The following is a 20,685-nucleotide window of genomic DNA, read 5'->3' as shown; positions in this document are numbered from 1 at the left end:
ATGCTCTTACTGAGGGAAAGAGGTTGTTGGTCAAAAGCTTGCAATACATAACCCTATCCATCCGCCCTTCAATACGGTGCCATCATCCTCTTCCCTTTGCAGAAAAGCACCCCCAAAGTATGATGTTTCCACCCCCATGCGTCACAGTTGGGATGGTGTTCCTTAGATTGTACTCATTCTTCTTCCTCCAAACACGGCAAGTAGACTTGATAACAAATAGCTCTATTTTAGTCTCATCTGACCTTCTCCCATGCCTCCTCTGGATCATCCAGATGATCATTGGCGAACTTCAAATGGACCTGGACATGTGCTGGCATGAGCAGGGGAACTTTGCGTGCCCTACAGGATTTTAATCCATAATGGCTTAGTGTGTTACTAATGGTAACTTTTGAGACTGTGTTCCAAGCTCTCTCCAGGTCATTGACCAGGTCCTCCCAAGTACTTATGGGCTGATTCCTGACCTTTCTCAGAATAATCCTTACCCCATGAGGCGAGATCTTGCATAGAACCCCAGTTTCTTCCATTTTCTAATCATTGCGCCAACAGTTGTTGCCTTTTCACCAAGCTGCTTGCCTATTGTCCTGTAGCACATCCCAGGCCTTTGCAGGTCTACAGTTTTGTCCCTGGTGTCCTTAGACAGCTTTTTAGTCTTGGCCATGGTGGAGAGGTTAGACTTATTGATTGAGTGTATGGCAAGGTGTCTTTTACACAGGTAAGAAGTTCAAACAGGTGCAATTAATACAGGTACTGAATGCAGAGTATTAGGGCTTCTTAAAGAAAAAATAAGTCTGTGACGGCCAGAATTCTTGCTGGTTGGTACGTGATCAAATATGTCTTAAATGCAATAAATACAAATTAATTATGTAAAAATCATAAAATGTGATTTTATGGATTTTTTTTTATTCTGTCACAGTTGAAGTGTACCTACGTTAAAAATTACAGACCTCTGCATTCTTTGCAGGTGGGAAAACTTGCAAAATTGGCAGTGTATCAAATGCTTATTTTCTCCACTGTATTTTTGAATAGTCACTAGATGATCCTGCCAGATCTCAAAAATATATATATATTTTATCTTGCTGAGCAGGCCTAGCCATCCATGGGATTACCAATGTTAAGGACTAAAGTTGCCAGTATTTCACTCCGCTCTGACAAATATTTCCACTATTTACAGCTGCCTGCATATTACAAAATGTAAGTTGATGCTGTTGTTGCCCAAAATACCGATCTGCTCCTCTTCCTCTGCTAACTGTAGTCTGGATTATCTGCTGCCCAGCATGTAAAATACAAAAAAGCAAAAAAGAATATCATTACTTACAGCAAGATGGAATTGCAGCTGTATATTGCTCAGGCCAAAAGACTACTACTACTCCAGCAGGATACAGCTAAACCCCCACTAGGTGGAGGCAACACAGGTGCAGGTGGAGCCATTCACATTCACTTCCAAATATGGAGGAGGTGATGGCTGGATAGTAAAACTGCACACTAGTGGCTTGCATAGAGCACTGTTCACACATGCAGACGCACAGTCACAAGCCCGCAGCCTATTAGGTGACGCCCATACTATTAGATCAGGCGGGCTGCCAAGCCGTACCCCCACTGCGCGCTACACAGAGACAGAAACTGTAATAGCAAGGCCTAACAAAAAGGGGCCTGGCTGTATCCTGTACAAAAAGATATGAGGTTTATTGTTAGCGTTATGGCCATAAGACGTCTGCTCCTCTTCCTCTGCTAACTGTAGTCTGGATTATCTGCTGCCCAGCATGTAAAATACAATCCACCCAAAGACATGAAGAAAGAAAATCAGGCAACAGTGGGGATAACAATAATTTCATTTATGACTTTCCAAAATATAGGGGGAAAGAGGGAGCGAGAACAACACGTTCATTATATTAGATGTCCTAAAAGCAGGAGATAAACACTAGACCGTACCAATGATATATGCATATGAGACTGGGTTACATTGAATTTTTCGCTAGACAGAGGCAGTACATAAGTAGGTGACTTATTTCATGTAAACTATTAGCATCTGATATTGAATGATCTTATAGGCTCCCTAATAAAAGTGTTAACTTATAGCTATATAATAACAAATGTCCTCTAGACACACTCTTGCTAAACTATTTAGTCTTATGAAACAGTATGACCAAAGGCATCATGTTGTTTAGCGTGACATTTAGGGATGAGCAGCCTTGTGAAAGTTCGGTTCAGCGGGTGCAGCTTGACTTTTGAAAAAGTTCGGGTTGGGACCCGAACTTGACCTGAACTCCAATGGAAGTCACTAATTGGGCAGTTCAGGTTTCCGGACACATGCAGCCAGTCATAAAAAGATCACTTTCCGGGGCAGCTGGGTGGGGTTTTTCCATTTTTGTTTTTTGGGGGAAACTGCACACTATATCCATCATGCTGTTGTTAGGCCCAGTGTGAGGCAATCAAACACTATAAGCAGCTCATACTGGGCCGAGCACCGAGCGTACTGAAGCACAGCAATACTCGCGCAAGTGGTTTGCATACGTAAAGCACATGATCTCCAAAGTCGAACGCTGTTTTTTTTGTAAAGTCCATGTTCTGACCAAACACCAAACCTCGGATTCACTCATCTCTAGAGGCATCACATTCCATTACACTCTTATGTGACATCACCGTTCCATCATCTAGTGGTTCTGTCACGGACATCTTCCGATATTAGGGGATTTGTTATCGGTTTGAACCCTGAATCTTACTTAGCTTTGTGAGACTTGAGATTAAATTTGTTTCTTTTGGTGTATTAGGGGTTAATGTCAGTTTTGTTGCCAGCAGCTTTATACCAGTCCATGTTAGGTGCATCCGCTCTGTGACCACGTCGCCAACCATTAAAGAGTGACTATTCTCATCAACCTTTGCTGTTGTTAGAATCCATTCCGTCCTGGCCACCTAGGTGGAATGAGCTGCTAGGGTTCTGATCTGAGCCCATCTGTCTTCTACCTCAGAGTCTGTCTGGATCCATGTAGTTTGTGTTGTATCCTTTTTCCCTTTGTTTGTATTCCTACCCTTCGTGTTGTATTAGTGCAGTGGGACTAGTTGTTCCTCACCGGCCAGCTCACTAGCCAGGGTTAATCGCAAGGCCTGTTAGGGTTCAAGGTATCCTGCTTGGCGATAAGTTAAAAGAACATGTATAGGGCTGGCTAGGGAGTGCAGAGTACAGATGCAGGTGAGTTCAGGAGGTGTCCCACCTTCCTCCCCCCCACCCCCAAGTGTCAGGCCCCACCATTGTTAAAGTGTCTCCGGAGTCCCCCTTTTGTACAAGGAGTTTTTGCAGTGCGCACGAAATCTGTGGGTCTGAGGGCAACTTTCACGCTGTGTAGTTACTTGGACATATCCTACTCTGTGCGTGACAGGTTTTGGCTCCATTGACATAAAACACAGCCAATAAGCATTGTTATTTTATCACTGTAGTCATGTAATAATGTTACTTATTGAACAATGGCATTTATGCATTCCGGAAAAAAAAAATATTTTTGGAAAACCCTACTGAAGAGATGTGTAGTCAGTGCGAGATGGAATTTGGAGTTTGTAGGTTAATATTTTTCGCTTACCATTCTTTTTGAATGTGCCTTGTGAAAATCTTCTCTTTCTCGATGACATCCACTTAGAACAGCAGGTGGCATCCCATTTTGCATAACTACTGAAGAACTTTTGGACTCCGACATCACTTTCAGCCTTTCTTCTGCCTTCTCTTCTCTAAATGGCATCGTAATGTGCAGCATATGACTTTCCTCGTACCCTGGAACTTGGGAGCACTTTAAGTTCATTTGAAGAAGCACTCTCCTGTGCACGGTACAAATCCCCTACAAAATTAAGTCATTCATTTCCCATCTGCCAGTTTATTTCGGCACTAAACAGCAGGTGTGCGCAGTCACAGCCGGGGATGGAAAGGACGATTATATTTATCTCCTATTTACAATTCTAAAGGTATTAATAATCTCGCTGTTCTTCTACAGAGTTTACTCATAACTTATACATTCCCAATCATCTACCACCAGAGCTGTCAAATACGTTAAGGTACACAACGAAATCTAAGGAGGAACGAGGATTATAGAGTCAAACCTGCGATTCTACAATGTAAGGTCATGACCTAAAACTGCCATGATGAAGACTTAGCGTAAGATAACAGCCTTACTGGGAAAATTGCTGCTATTACCTGGCTGTGAAATTGGCCCAATGTGCAATTACACCAACTCCCGTCTAAATGGACCATCTGATTGTCATTGGGATCGATGTTCTCTGTTGTCTTGTGTGGATTTCATTTGACCATGCACAGCTTGATAAATCAGTTGTCATGCAGAGGAAATATGTCTTTGTGGATAAGCCCTCGGAGACATTTATAGGATTTCCACCTACAATGTAATTTTCTTCAAACGCTAAGACATGTTTGTAGTGTGATTGAAAAAAACAGCTTGCTAGATTCATGATGGCTAAATCTGAAGAAGAGCCAGCTTAGACCTTTCCACCTTCCACAAGTAGTTAGGGACACTACTAGCAACTCCCCTTTGTAAAGGGCAATGTTATTGTATCTGTGTAAAATCTCTATATTTATAGGGCTTGTCGGCTTTGGAAACACATCTTTGTTAGTTCTTCCCGCTGCCCTGCTACCGAATAAGAGCTATAAAATTAAAATATCCAATGTTTGATCCTTGAAATGAAGGATACAAATGGAACCCAACAAAGCCTATTTGTTATAACAGGGTTGTTGGGTTTACATTTTGAGGTTCATTATTTGTTTTTCGGCATTGTTTCGTCAGATTATGCAACACGCGCCTACCATTTTTTTGCTTTAGAAGGGTCTTCTGACAATAAGATGATGACAGTGTCTTCCACTACTGAAACCTCAAGAAATAAGAAGACACATTGGAGCATTAGTGGATTCTCATTAGCATTAGGTGTCTCGTATTTATGTTTGATATACACTTTTCAACATTGCAACACCAAGAAGGAAAAGTCAGGAAATTAGAAAAATCACAAGATGGACAGACATGTTAAAGATATGCAAATAATAAAAAACAAATGGAAACAAAATGTTTACAACATCTAAATTGGTATGAGCTCCATGTGCAAAAATATGCACACTTACACATCATAGCTACTATCACTTAGGTTATTAATGGTTGTCTAAGGAATATTTTCCCACGTTGAATGAATTTTGCAAATCATCAAAGTTCACTACTGGCAGCTCCCTTTTAAGTTACATATAAATAAGTTCCTAACTGTGCCTAATGGGAGCCCAAGTCTAGAGACGCTGCAGGCCACGTTTAGGCGGGCTTTGCACACTACGACATCGCAGGTGCGATGTCGGTGGGGTCAAATCGAAAGTGACGCACATCCGACGTCGCAGTCGATATCGTAGTGTGCAAATCCTTTTTGATACGATTAACGAGCACAAAAGCGTCATTATCGTATCATCAGTGAAGGGTCCGACATTTCCATAATGCCGGTGCAGCAACAGGTACGATGTTGTTCCTCGTTCCTACGGCAGCACACATCGCTGTGTATGAAGCCGCAGGAGCGAGGAACATTTCCTACCTGCGTCCCGGCTGCTATGCGGAAGGAAGAAGGTGGGCGAGATGTTTACATCCTGCTCATCTCCGCCCCTCCACTGCTATTGGCCGCCTGCCGTGTGACACCGCACGACCCGTCCCCTTAGGAAGGAGGTGGATTGCCGGCCAGAGCGACGTCGCAAGGCAGGTGAGTGCATGTGAAGCTGGTGTAGCGATAATGTTCGCTACGCCAGCAATCATAAGATATCACTGCTGCGACGGGGGTGGGGACTATCGCGCTCGACATCACAGCATCGGCTTGCGATGTCGCAGCGTGCAAAGTACCCCTTAGGCCACGTAGGCTGCTCACATTTGCACGTGCAATATACAGCCTGACGTTTTGTTGAAAAACAGCACCTGGGACACTTTCACAATTTTTTTTTTCATAAAGCCCACTTCATGGTGTTGCATACGTGTTCTCCAGACCAATCTTTGGCTATCAGTGTGTCCAAGACAATAGAGGGATGGATTGCTAGACTTTCATTCCAGCCTTCATTGCCATCTTTCTCTGCACTATAATAGCCCTTAAGAATGATGGCATGAGGTCAATAGAACACCTGGACGTTTGTTTCCTGGCTCAGTGCCATGGTTAGGCCTTTTGATGGTTTGTACATACATTCTTTGGCACCTTAGGCTTGGTATGTAACATCTAATTTGACTAGCAGAATACATAATTAGATGTTAATACTTTGAATCTGACAAGCCAGTTGGGCAACTCCGTGACCTGGCCTTCAGGGGGGAACATCACACTGATCCTACTTCTGATCATGTTGTAGAGTTGCATAATGTATGGTAGCCTGACCCCTCTAATCTTCATTTCCAGGTACCGTAACAGCTCAGTGGTGATATGGCCATTTCTCCTAAGTGTCCTAAAGGCCGCTTTACACGCTGCGACATCGCTCAAGCGATCTCGTTGGGGTCACGGAATTTGTGAGGCACATCCGGTCGCTTTAGCGATGTCTTTACGTGTGACACCTATGAGCATTTTGAATTGTCGCAAAAACGGTCAAAATCGCTCATCGGTGACATGCCCCTCTATTCTCGAATATCGCTGCTGCTCGGTGTACGAAGTAGTTCGTCGCTCCTGTGGCAGCACACATCGCTATGTGTGACCCCGCAGGAACGAGGAACCTCACCTTACCTGCGTCCCGGCCACAATGCGGAAGGAAGGAGGTGGGCGGGATGTTACGTCCCGCTCATCTCCGCTCCTCCGCTTCTATTGGGCGGCGGTTCAGTGACGCTGCTTTGACGTCGCTGTGACGCTGAATGAACCGCCCCCTTAGAAAGGAGGCGGTTCGCCGGTCACAGCGACGTCGCAGACCAGGTAAGTGCGTGTGACGCAGCTGTAGCGATAATGTTCGCTACAGCAGCGATCACACGATATCGCATGTACGATGGGGGCGGGTGCTTTAGCGCTCGACATCGCTAGCAATTGCTAGCGATGTCGTAGCGTGTAATGCGGCCTTAAGAGCTGTTTTTCTGCAGAATAATGCCAGGCCACATGTTGTTACTATAAGCAGACTGCAGTGTCTCCGGCTTGACTCCCTAGAGCACATCGGGTATATCATTGCTGGACGGCTTTAACGTGAGCTGCCAGCAGTGGTGTTTGATGAGTTGTGCGACCAAGTGCATTCAGTATGACAGGACATTCCTCAGATAACCATTTATAACATCAGTGATAGCAGCATAGATGTGTGTGTATTTCTGCATGTGATATTCCTACTCAGTACTAAATAAATCAAGATGTTTTGAAAAATGTTGTTCCTATTTTTTCATGGTTTGCATATCAGTCACCTGTCTATCCATCCTGTAATCCCCATCATTCCACAACGTTTCCTTCTTGGAATTGCAGCTTGTGTTGAGGAGTGTATATACCAGGGATGGATCCGTCGCCTGCCGGACACCATTGACTCATAATTGGGTTTGTCACATTTTTGTTGTGGTCTCCAGCTCTCACTATAATGACAAAAAAAGACAGTTACACTCTGAAATGCCAAAGCATGAAAACCATGAAAGTAAGACTATAGATATTCATTACTGCTAAAGGAAATCTAAGAAAAATTGAGATATTTATCATACAAGAATGGCCATTTGTATATCTGCCCAGTTGCCCCTTCACGGCATATCTCGTAACTGGGTACCTACTCTATACTGAAGCCTCTCTCTGGGTTTAAAAATCTACTGTGTATGGTCAAGTAGGAACCTGCTATAGAGAATAAAATCACCTGTGGCTAGTGGGGGAGGGGTGCACGGTCAGAAGGCTTGACCCCATTAATCCAGACAAACAACCTGACTGCCCTCCCAAAACTGCAATGTGAACAGGTGCATAACTGAACATGACATAAAATAACAAAAAAAGAGACAGTTGCACTCTGAAATGCTAAAGCATAAAAACAATGAATCTAAGAATATAGATATGCATTACTGATAAAGAAAATCTAAGAAAAAATGAGCTATTTAGCATACAAAAACGGCCATTTTTATATCTGCCCAGTAGCCACGTCATGGCATATCTCCCCCACTAGCCACAGGTGATTTTATTCTCTATAGCAGGTTCCTACTTGCCATACACAGGAGGTTTTTAAACCCAGAGAGGCTTCAGTTCAGAGTACGTACCTAGTAACGAGATATTTCAAGACGTGCCATGGCTACTAGGCAGATATAAAAATGGCTGTTTTTGTATGCTAAATATCTCAGTTTTTCCTACATTTCCTTTAGCAGTATTCTTACATTCACAGTTTTCATGCTTTAGCATTTCAGAGTGCAGCTGTCTTTTTTTTTTTTTTTTTTGTCATTCTATGTCCAGTTACTCACCTGTTCACATTTCAGTTTTGGGAGTGCCGTCAGGTTTTCTGTCCAGCTCTCTCTATAATGGTAGATTCTTTTTGTAGCTCCCCTGTGCTTACCCTAATTTTTTACAAGTTGTTTTAAAATAGGTTTCCATAACCAAATAACCCATTTAATAAGAAAACCAAAAACATAATGAACCAAAGCCAAATTAATTGTAAGGAAAGAAGGATAATTAGTGTCTGTAGATTCTGCCGTTATAGAGTGGTTTATGTCCCGTTATTAGAGCATTAGGTTGATGGATACCTTTCTATTAATTACACCATCTCCTGCCGTTGATTTTGATACACAATGTAATTCTTGTTATTCTGCATATTAGATGGAAATGTCACTAAATATTTATATGATGCACACTTTATTGCTGAATGTTTAGTGAACACTGAAACATAAAATGCCAATAACTGCACAGTGGTAAAACTAAGCAAACTTGATGCGGAGTTAATGGGCTCCAAGCTGCACGAGGAGTTTATTTTACAATACTGCCTGGATGTGATCCACCACTGAGAATAAAGTGGTTTTGTGCTTGTAAGAGGTATTCACGACCACTGTAAATTTACATCATCCAAGGGGAAAAATTAACGATACAAATACTTTATGCTTCGGAATATTTTCAGATGAGTTCTTCTTAAAGTGGTTGTCCCACATGGGGCATGTCTTCCCTATCCTCTTGATAAGTGATATATGTCGTGGGGACCTTCCCAATAACTAGAACAGGCTCTAAAGTCTCATGTTTCTCGTTACAAGACCGCAGTTAGTGGCAGTTTGATCGACGGCGTAAAAAAAATATCAAAACTCCAAAATTGAAGTTTTTGAGTCATGGCATGTCAACCGTAAAATAAAAAGACAGGAAGGGTTATTTTCAATTCCACTCCACAAAGAATGTTTTATTTTGCCATTATTTAATACATTGTAAGGTAAAATAAATGGTGTCATAAACCTTTTTCTACCAGCAATTTTTTTTGTTGTTGTTTTTGTATTTTCTTTTTTCTTCTTCTTCCAATAGTCTTTACTTTTATATGTTTCTATCAATATACAGTTCATTGAAAAACTATTCATGCCCCATGAGCTTTTTTTCACGTTACACCCACAAACTTAAATGTATTTTATTGGGATTTTATGTGGTATACCAACACTAAGGGGTACTTTGCACACTACGACATCGCAAGCCGATGGTAGCGATGCCGAGCGCGATAGTCCCCGCCCCCGTCGCAGCTGCGATATCTTGTGATAGCTGCCATAGCGAAAATTATCGCTACAGGAGCTTCACACGCACTTACCTGCCCTGCGGCGTCGCTCTGGCTGGTGAACCGCCTCCTTACTAAGGGGGCGGGTCGTGTGGCGTCACAGCGACATCACACGGCAGGCGGCCAATAGAAGCAGAGGGGCGGAGATGAGCGGAACATAAACATCCCGCCCACCTCCTTCCTTCCTCATTGCAGCCGGGACGCAGGTAAGGAGATGTTCCTCGCTCCTGCGGCTTCACACACAGCGATGTGTGCTGCCGTAGGAACGAGGAACAACATCATACCATCAGTCCTTCCGAAATTATGGAAATGACCGACGCTACACCGATCATACGATTTCGACGCTTTTGCGCTCGTTAATCGTAGTAAAAACGATTCACATACTCCGATGTCGACAGCGACGCCGGATGTTAGTCACTTTCAATTTGACCCCATCGACATCGCACCTGCGATGTCGTAGTGTGCAAAGTACCCCTAAAGGATGCATCAAACGGACTTACCTTCCTAGCGATGTCGCTGTGGGCTGCGAACAATCTCTTTTTTTACGGGGGCGGTTCGTGCGGCGTCACAGCGACGTCAATCAGCGGGCCACCAATAGAAGCAGAGGGACGGAGAGCAGCAGCATTCACGTCACTCCCACTTCATTGCCGGAGGACGCAGTAACACTGTTGTTAGTCGTTCCTGGGGTGTCACACGTAGCCATGTGTGCTGCCTCAGGAACGACCAACAACCTGCGTTCACAACGAGCAACAGTATTTGGGAAATGAACGACGTGTCAACGTTCAACGCTTTTTCACTATTTTGCGATCGTTAGCGGTCGCTCGTAGGTGTCACACGCAACGATGTCGCTAACGACACTGGATGTGTGTCACGAGTTCCGTGACCCCAACGATATCTCGTTAGCGATGTTGTTGCGTGTAAAGCGGCCTTTAGTATCAAAGTAAAACTAAGAGAAAAAGAGCGCAAAATAGTGTCTTACCAGATGTTAAAATAAAAGTATGTTACTGTACACTCACCTAGTGTGGTTGTGAAAGTCACAACCAACATAAAAAGAACACATGTAATAGGCGGCTGCCACAGCCCCGCGTGTTGATATATTCAATGCTGGTGAGTAGAAGGGGTTGTATTGTTGATTTTTCTGATTTTTGTGGTCCTGAAGAAGAGGTCCTCACCTCAAAACACATAGACCTATGGAATGAAATAATCTTTCGTTAAATCAACAATTTTTTTTATCATCCTTTGGCGACAGTGTGGCGTTAACCCCTTCTACTCTCCAGCATTGAAGAACACTAAGGGGTGCTTTACACGCTGCGATATCGCTAGCATCGGCTAGCGATGTCGCGTGCGATAGCACCCGCCCCTGTCGGTGGCACGATATGTGGTGATTGCTGCCGTAGCGAACATTATCGCTACAGCAGCGTCACACGCACATACCTGTGCAGCGACGTCACTGTTACTGGCGAACCGCCTTCTTTCTAAGGGGGCGGTTCGTTCAGCGTCACAGCAGCGTCACTGAACCGCCGCTCAATAGAAAAGGAGGGGAGGAGATGAGCGGCCGGAACATGCCGCCCACCTCCTTCCTTCCTCCTTTTCCGGTGGATGCAGGTAAGGAGATGTTTGTCATTCCAGCGGCGTCACACATAGCAATGTGTGCTGCCGCAGGAACGACAAACAACATCGTTACTGCAGCAGCAACAATAATTGGGAAGAGGGGGTGATGTCACCGATTTAGCGATTTTGAACGTTTTTGCGACGATTCAAAATCGCTCATAGGTGTCACACACAACGACATCGCTAAAGCGGCCGGATGTGCGTCACAAATTCTATGACCTCAACGTGATTGCTTTAGCGATATCGTAGCGTGTAAAGCCACCCTTAGTATCAAGCATTTGTGAAGAGTAAAAGAAATGATACATGATTTTCTAAATATTTAGAAAATATAAATCTGATATTTGTTATATGCATTTGTATTTATCACCCATGAGTCAATACTTTTTAGGACCACCTTTAACTGCAATTACTGCTGCATGTCTTTTGGGGTATGTCTCTACCATCTTTGCACATTTAGAGGTTGAACCTTTTGCCCTTGCAAAATAGCTGTAGCTCAGGAGATTGGATGGTGAGCGTCTGTGAACAGCAGTTTTCATAAACATGAATACTTTCTCTAAACCATTCTATTGTAGCTCTGGCAGTATGTTTATCGTAGTTGCCCTACTGGAAGGTGAACCAACAGGTTTTCCACCAGGATCGCCCAGTATTTAGCTTCATCCAACTTCCCATCAACTCTCACCAGCTTTCCTGTTCCTGCTAAAGGAAAATCTCCCCACAGTATGCTGTTGCCACCACCATGTTTGATGTTGGGAATGGTGTTTTCACGGTGATGAGCAATGTTAGTTGTCCGTCACACATAGCATTTTGCATTTAGCCCTAAAAGTCCTACTTTGTTCTCATCTGACCAAATAACCTTCTTCCACATGCTAGGTGCGTTCAATAAATTTTCTGTTTGAAAACGGGGCTTCTTTTGGCTTGCTTTAAAAAATACCTTTCTTCTTGCCTTTCTTTCATAAAGGCCAGATTTACATAGTATACAACTAATAGTTGACCTGTGGACAGATTCTCACAACTGAACTGTGGATCTCTCCAGGTCCTCCAGAGTGAACATGGGCCTCTTGGCTGCTTCTCTAATTAGTTCTATCCATTCTTGGGATTTCCGTTTAGGTTATAGCCAAGTCTTGGTAGGTTTGCAGTTGTGCCATAGCCATACCCATTCCATTTTTGGATGATAGATTGAACAGTACTCTGAGATTTCAAGGCTTGGGCTAATTTTTCATAAAATCACCCTGCTCTACTCTTTTCCACAACTTTATCCTTGACCTCTCTGCTGTGTTCCTTGGTGTTCATGATGCTGTTTGATCCCTAGTGTTCTCAAAAACAAACCCCTAAGGTCTTCACAGAACAACTGTAGTTATGAAAATAAATGTCACACTCAATTTGCTAATTAGGCAACTTCTAGAGGCAATTGGTCACTGAGGAGTTTATTTAGGGGATCAAACAAAAGCATTAATACAGATGCACATCACAATTGTCATATTTATATTTTTAAAACATTTAGAGAACCATGTATCATTTCCTTTACACTTCATAAATTCTTGCTATTTTGTGTTAGTATATCACATAAAATACCAATAAAATATATTTGTTTGTGGGTGTAACGTAAAAAAAAAGGTGGAAAAGTTCAAGGGATATGAATACTTTTCCAAGGCATTATAACTATATGATGGCATGTTTTTTTATAGGAAGAGTTGTAGTTTTGACTGACCCCACACATTTTACCATAAAATGTACTGGAAAATGGGGAAAAAATTATAAGTGCTGTGAAATGTTAAAAAAAAACCTCACTTGTTTGTTTCAACGATGTTCATTGTGCAGTTAAATTGACTTGGCAACATAATTCTTCTTATATGGATGATTAACACAGACGTGGTGAAATATTTGCTTTATGTTATTTCTAAGACCTGTAAATTTATTTTTCCAACAATGGATCTGTTCGACTGTTTTATTTCTATGCAAGCTGATATTATATTATTGACTTTTTTTATTGCCTTTGATAGCATTTTTGTAGAGAGAGCAATTCTAACATTCTGATTTCTCTTTATAGCCTTTACTATATGGGTTAAACTATTTTATATTTTGATCAGACTTTTCCAAATGCAGGGATAACAAATATGTTTATTTTAATATATGCCTTTAAACTAGAAACGGGAAGAGGGGGAGGAGACCGATATAATTATTTTTTTTTTAACTTCTTTTCCTTTAATTTTTTTTATTACTTAGGGGGACTTGAACATACAGTATTCCAGTATATATGATTCAATATTTTTTTATTAGGTTTTTAAAGTTTATACATAAAACAGTTCTAATAAAACAGAAAGTGCTGTATAGCATTACTTCATGCTATATCAAACAAATAATATAGACATATACAAAAGGAGAAACAAACAAATAACATTGGTAAAAGCTATGACATACAGTCAGATCAAGAATTTCGATAGTATGATTTTCAAATAACATGTCAGGAGATGGATGTAGACAAATAATTTTCTTATTAAACTAATTGAATAAGTATCATGTATTATGTTTATACCAGAATTAGAACTAGATTAGATTTACAATTTTATGTGTAGGTGTTAATAAAGTCAGTCCATGGGTCCCATTTTTTATGAAATCTGTTCCAAGAGTTATTAATCAGAGCATGCTTCTCTTCGTAGAACTTAAGAAGGGATATTTTTTCTATTTGATCGTAAATATTTGGAGTTTTATTGGATTTCCAACGTGCCGCCAATTCGACTTTGGTAACTAGAAGGATATGAATTCCGATGGCCCTGTATTTTATGTTTATTGTATCCGAATCTATCGATAAGAGAGCTAATTGTGGGGTTAGACTTATTTTTGAGTGTATTATCAGATATTTTATTTTAAACACTTTCTGCCATAAGCTTCTGATTCTAGGACAGCTCCAAAAATATGAACAATGTCACCTTTTGTATCGCAACCTCTCCAGCATGTTGGTTTTTGGCTTGGGAATATTTTAGCTACTTTGTCCGGAGTGAAATACCATCTGGTATAAATCTTATAATAAGCTTCATGTAATGTAGTGCAGATATTGGAAAGGTATGTGTTTTTAAGAGCTTTATCTCATTGGACTTGGGTGAATTCTACTTTAAAGTCCTTTTCCCAACTGGATATGTGTATCATTTTTCTTGTGGTGAGTTCAGAATTGTAGGCATGATAGATGTTCTTATGACTCCATATTAGTTTTTATTTGGGTGGTTTATCAATTTAAGTATGAATTTGTTTATTTTACAATTGGGTTCTATAAGTTTCCTGATGGTTTTCCTTATTTCTAGGAAGAAATACAGATCTTACTTCTGGCTGACTATGATAAATATGTGAGAATATTAAACACAAACCATTATACATCAGTTTTCCAGTATATAGTGAATATGAAAACAGCACAGTGGCTCAATGGTTAGCACTGGGTTCCTGAGTTAAAATACCAGCAAGGACAACATCTGCAAGGAGTTTGTATGTTCTCCCAGTGTTTGTGTGGGATTCCTCCGGGTTCTCCGGTTTCCTCTTACACTCCAAAATTATACTGATAGGGAATTTAGATTGTGAGCCCCAGTGGGGACAGGGATGATGATGTCCGTAAATTGCGGTGGCGTATGATGGCACTATATAAGCAAAGCATAATATATATATATATATATATATATATATATATATATTTATATTAATAGGAAGCATAGCCTTAGGGCACTGTTGGGGTGACTGTCAGCAGACCCCTATCTGACATAGCAAATGGGGCTAATAAGACCAACGATTAGTCGCAAGGGCATTAGTTCCCTTGGCTAGTTGGCCCCCTTAGCATGTAAACATGCCCCTGTGGGCGTGCTAACATACTAATGAATGCACAGCATCAGAGGTATGGTCGATCTCGCCACTTTCTGCTGCCATCACGCCAGATGCTGGATTTTGGCTGAGTGCGCTTGATCACAAGTCCTGGCACTTCCAGTCATGCGCACTATGAAACTGGCTGTATGAGTCTTGGCTTCAAACTGGTGTACTGCGCATGACTGGAAGTCTGGGGAAGTTCTGATTGTGCACACTGAGACGTAAATTAGCGGTGGCAGCAGAGGTGAGCCCGATCATGCCTCTGACGCTGGGCATTTATTACCAAGTTAGCAGGCCCACAGGGGCGTACTAACATGGTAAGGGGACCGACTAGCCAAGGGAGCTAACGCGCTTTTAACTAGTCCCTGGCCTCATTAGCATATGATAAAGAATCTTTAGAAATACTTTTTCTAAAGATCTCTTTATCTATGCTACTATATACAGGGATAGTTAGGCAGGGATTAGCAATATACACCCAGAACTGCTTATGGGTCTGGGTGCATATTGCACCTGACAAGTTCCCTTTAAATACCACCGAGATTTAAATGGTTAAACTCCAGTGATCTCTGGTTTCTCCTGTTACAGGCAGAGGTCAACTGAATAAGAGTTCCACTCAGTATATCCACCCTCAATGTTGGGTTTTACTATTATGTCATACATTAGGAATGGATATAAAAAAATACAACAATTTTTAACATAATTCTGACATAAAACTGATCGACATGTCATAAACTTTTGGCAGAACTCAAAGTTTGGGAAAAAATACTGTGACTATTCACTTTCTGATACCAGTCCCAGAAAAGCTTGAACAAGTAGTGGCCAAGCGTGCCCGAAAACGTTAATCATAATTTATGCCGCAGTGGTATAAATTTCAACAGAATTATACATTCGCTCCTGACTGGTGTACATTTCATGGCGCTTGGAGGAAGATACATCAAATCTAACTCCAGCGATCCCTTCATTATGACTAGTATGCAAAAATCCTGTGTTTCAGAGAATCTGTCAGTAGGATTAACCCTAAGCCGACTATATGGGCATGTAGGTCATAAATAGTTGAAACAAAAATGTTACCTTATTATCTGTGATCTGATGTTTTATTCCAGAGAAATCCACATTTTTCTTAATATATAAATGAGTAAATATCTATGGGCCGGATATAGATCTCCCTGAGAATCTGCCTATGCAAATTATTTTTTTTTTTAAACAGGGGTCTGTTGGGGTGTGGGGATTTTTGCCATCATAGATGTTCATCACTCAGGCAGTTTTAATCAAAGCTTATTTGTTTGGAGCAAAAAACAAAATCAAAACAAAAATGTAGGAAATTTGGTGTTAAAGGGAACCTCTCAGGTGCAATATGCATGCAGAACCATGAGCAGTTTTGTGTACATATTGCTAATCCCTGCCTAACTGTCCCTGTATACACTCGGATAGATAAAGAGATCTTTAGAAAAAGTATTTCTAAAGATCTTTTATCGTATGCTAATGAGGGCAGGGACAAGTCCCCTGGGCGTTACTTCGCTGTCTAGTTGCCCCTCATTAGCATGTTAGTACACCCCGGTTGGCGTGCTATCATGCTAATGAATGCGCAGCGTCACAGGATGATCTCACTCACCTCTCCACCGCCATTGGCGCCCTACACTGGATTTCAGCTCAGTGCGCATGATCCCGGAGTTTGGGGCATGCGCACTATGAAGCCGGGTGTACGCGTCCTGGCTTCAAACTGAAGTAGTGCACATGCCCCAAACTCTGGGGTCATGCGCCCTGAGCCGAAATCCCCTGTCGGACGCAATGGCGGCGGAGAGGTGAGAAATCATCTTGTGACGCTGCGTATTCACTAGCATGTTAGCACGCCAACAGGGACGTACTAACATGTTAATGAGGGGCAACTAGCCGGGGAACTAACGCCCGGGGGACTAGTCCCTCTCTCATTAGCATACGGTAAAAGATCTTTAGAAGTACTTTCTCTACAGATCTCTCTATCTATGCTAGTGTATACAGGGATGGTTAGGCAGTGATTAGCAATATGCACCCAGAACTGCTCTTGGTACTCAGTGCATATTGGACCTGACAGGTTCCCTTTAAGATGCAGCTCTCTTTGGCTCAAGTAGCTCCCCAGTATTCAGCTCACACTGAACAAGAGCCACACATCTCCCACCTGCCCTTATATACACCATATGCCATTACACAGAAACACAGCCTTCAAGGCATATACACTTGATTCAAATGATAAAGAAAAACATTTTAAATAGAAGTAATAAAATCAGTGCCATCTCCTTCTGAAGTACAAAAGGAGTTTACAATCTTTGTACAGATAATGAAAGCAACCAAGTCATACATCAGAAACAAAATACATGCTTTTTGTCTGCCGCTCTGATTAACCTGGCATTATTCCAGTACAGACTATATAAACCTTTCACACCCTGTACTCAGTATTACCACATGCCGGTGAGATGGGAATGCTGGGGGACAGTGGGGATCGCTGGACCAATTTGTTTGTGGAAACCATAGTGGACAGAGACATACATTGGCTGGCCAGCAGGAGAAAAGAGAAAGTGAAAAACATACAGACATACTAATACATCACTCAGGCTTCTCTCCTGCAGGGGCATTACCAGTGTGAGACATGTAATGACTGACAGTCTGCTTTCCTGCTCTACATGTCTCACACTGGTAACTCCCCTTCTTTGGAGGCGGATTGTCAGAGAGATCATTGTCCGGCCCACAGATCTTAACAGCTCATTTATTTATTAAGAAAAACAAGGATTTCTCTGGAGTAAAACATCAGATCGTAGATATCAAGTTATACCTTCATTCAGCTTCCTTTGACCATGTAGGCGGCTTAGGAGGGTTAATCCTATTGACAAATTCCCTTTAATGAATCAGACCCTAAGTGTTGACTGCTTTAGCTATGAGAAAAATCATTGTGATTATTTCACAAATTGTCAATAATGCAATTAATATTAATTCCTACATAAATATGTTCTCTAAGTGCACACACAGCAATATCATAATTGCTGCAAGTGCAATAGATCAAATAAACTTGTTCAATGAAGAAGTACAAGACAAAAAAATCATATTTTCCATGAGATTTCCTATCCTGCTCACGAAAAACCACAGAGAAGTAGTTAAGATATGTAAATGTAACCAGAGGTATTGGAGTGGTTCCGAGTCCCTGCGCTCACGGGCAGCAGATAAGAAATGACTTCCCAAAACTGTACTCTGCTTTTGCAAATGTAGCCATGTTCCTCTTCATCTTTCATGTGGACAAGCAGAACCCGGCAGTTCTATATAAAATCCGCTTGTCTTTATTGTGTTGGGATACGACACGTGAAACGCTCATTGCCTGAAGAGCGGAAAGAAATACAATGACCTGGATTGGTAAATCCGCACTCCAGAAATTGCTTGTAGTTATCAGTTGATTAGTCCTTATTTATGCCGGATTTTATGTTCTGAAGCAGTGCAAGGTCAGGAGCAATTGTAACATGCATGTGATCCTTGGACAATAGAAAATGCTCCGTAAAATAGAGAGGAATTTGACATTGTCTGAAAAGAAAGAAACGCTAACAAAGCCCATGAAAAGCCAATAAAAGGTAACTCCGGCTGCATTCACACGTCTGTATCCCTTCTGACGCGCGCTCGCAAGTGTATGTATAAGGGGCAGAGGTTACAGCCTCATTTGGGCTCTGGTGTCTGAAGCTAAAGGTTCTGATTTTCTATAAAGGCGGCTTTACACGTAACGATATCGCTAACGAGATGTCGTTGGGGTCACGGAATTCGTGACGCACATCCGGCCTCGTTAGCGACGTCGTTGCGTGTAAAGCAGCCTTAAGTGCGAGATGAAATTTCAGGGGGTCAAAGGGTCCTTAAGAAATTTTGCATTAGGTCTTAAAAGTATACCGTTATACTACTGTTCATAGTCTGATTAACATAGTGTATGTGTAATTCACAAGGTAATTATGCTGTATAGGCTATGTTCCCACACAAGCTTTCTTGGAGTAAAAAAAGATGAAGGAGACCTGAATTTTGACTAGAAATGCGAAATGTGTCGCTTGCATTTGTCATGTAACTTTTTCCCCCATTTAAATTGATTCTCTAATTTTTATTATATCATTTGTAGTGATGGGCAAACCCAAACTGTAAAGTCTGGGGTCCATACCGGACACCTAGTGTCCATGCCCGAACCCCAAACATGGACTTCTCAGGGAAGTCCACGTTACTGTTTGGGTTCTGCCACCTGAATAAAAATGTAAAAAAAGTTTTAATAAAAAAAGGAAAACAGAGATTAAATCAGGAGAATTATACTTACCAAGTCTCTCGCATGGCTGTCACACTGCTACCGAGTCTGCTTATTACATCTCATACATATTCACTGCTTCCCCATTGGCTGCAGCCAGACTGCCGGCTTCTCTGATTAGTTGTCCTCACACAGGCTGTCTGAGTCCCCTAATGGAGTGTAAAAATAAATAAAAAAAAAGACATAGGGTCCCTCATATATTGATACCCAATACCTTTTTACTTACAAGATTAGTAATGGAGGGGTCTCATAGACCCCTCCCCATTACTAATCCAGGGCTTAGTGGCTGCTGTGATTTTTGACAAATCACAGCTGTCACTGACCACTTATATTAACCCGTTTGCCACCGCACAAGGGCAATCAGAATGAGCCGGATAAAGTGCCGGAATTGTCACATCTAATGAATGTGACAATTCTGGGCAGCTGCTGGCTGCTATTTTTAGGCTGGGGGTGACCAATAACCATTGGTCTCCCCAGCCTGAGAATACCAGCCCCCAGCTGTTCGCCTTATCTTGGCTAGGTTTCAAAATTGAGGGTGACCGCATGCTGTTTTTAAAAATTATTTATGTAAATAATTTTTAAAAAGTGCATGGTGTTACTCATATTTTGATACACAGCCAAGATAACACACACAGCTCTGGATTAAAGCTTTCAGCCATCTGCTTTATCTGTGTTGAGTGTCAATATACGGGGTACCCTACATCATTTCTTCCAATTATTTATTTTTCCACTCCACAACCAATCACAGATGCTGGCACGCTGTTAGGCGGGCTTTGCACACTACGACATCGCAGGTGCGATGTCGGTGGGGTCAAATTGAAAATGACGCACTTCCGGCATCGCATGCGACATCGTAGTGTGTAAAGGGTCGATGATACGATTAACGAGCGCAAAAGCGTCGTAATCGTATCATCGGTGCAGCGTCGGCGTAATCCTTGATTACGCTGACGCGACAGTCCGATGTTGTTCCTCGCTCCTGGAGCAGCACATATCGCTGTGTGTGAAGCCGCAGGAGCGAGGAACATCTCCTACCGGCGTCACTGCGGCTTCCGTAGGATATGCGGAAGGAAGCAGATGGGCGGGATGTTTACATCCCACTCATCTCCGCTCCGATTGGCCGCCTGGCATGTGACGTCGCTATGACGCCGCACGACCCGCCCCCTTAACAAGGAGGCGGGTCGCCGGCCAGAGCGACGGTCGCAGGACAGGTGAGTCCATGTGAAGCTGCCGTAGCGATAATGTTCGCTACGGCAGCTATCACAAGGAAATCGCTGCT

General features: G+C 42.2%; 1 protein-coding gene across 3 annotated transcripts in view; it reads left to right on the top strand.

Annotated features, from left to right (window-relative positions):
• LOC142304100 (tetraspanin-15-like) overlaps window positions 1-20,685 on the top strand; it is a 262,757-nt gene that overhangs the window by 211,315 nt on the left and 30,757 nt on the right. The window lies entirely within an intron of this gene.

This window comes from Anomaloglossus baeobatrachus, chromosome 4, assembly GCF_048569485.1.
Source record: "Anomaloglossus baeobatrachus isolate aAnoBae1 chromosome 4, aAnoBae1.hap1, whole genome shotgun sequence".
In the NCBI taxonomy this organism is placed as follows: Eukaryota; Metazoa; Chordata; class Amphibia; order Anura; family Aromobatidae; genus Anomaloglossus; species Anomaloglossus baeobatrachus.
This window is presented reverse-complemented; position numbering and strand designations above follow the sequence as displayed.